The sequence below is a fragment of the Aptenodytes forsteri genome, unplaced genomic scaffold, assembly GCF_000699145.1.
Source record: "Aptenodytes forsteri isolate BGI_AS27 unplaced genomic scaffold, ASM69914v1 Scaffold249, whole genome shotgun sequence".
NCBI classification, from domain to species: domain Eukaryota; kingdom Metazoa; phylum Chordata; class Aves; order Sphenisciformes; family Spheniscidae; genus Aptenodytes; species Aptenodytes forsteri.
In genome coordinates this window covers 2,998,628-2,998,830 of record NW_008796188.1, presented here as the reverse complement: position 1 = coordinate 2,998,830, position 203 = coordinate 2,998,628, and positions in this window count along the sequence as shown.

Sequence of the window (203 nt, the reverse complement as noted above, 5' to 3'; positions counted from 1 at the left end):
AAAACTTTGACTCTGGTGACTTACTCGGCATTCACACTGGCGCAAACGGAGCCGAGACCAGACTCAGTATCTCCACCAGGAAAAAGACAGGAGATTTTTCTCTGCTCACTGGGGGCTCTGCACAACCCGCACCTCTACGTCCCGAGGCTGCTCCTAACTACGCCCCGCGGCTGCTCCTCGCACCCTCCCCGGGGACGCCGGGC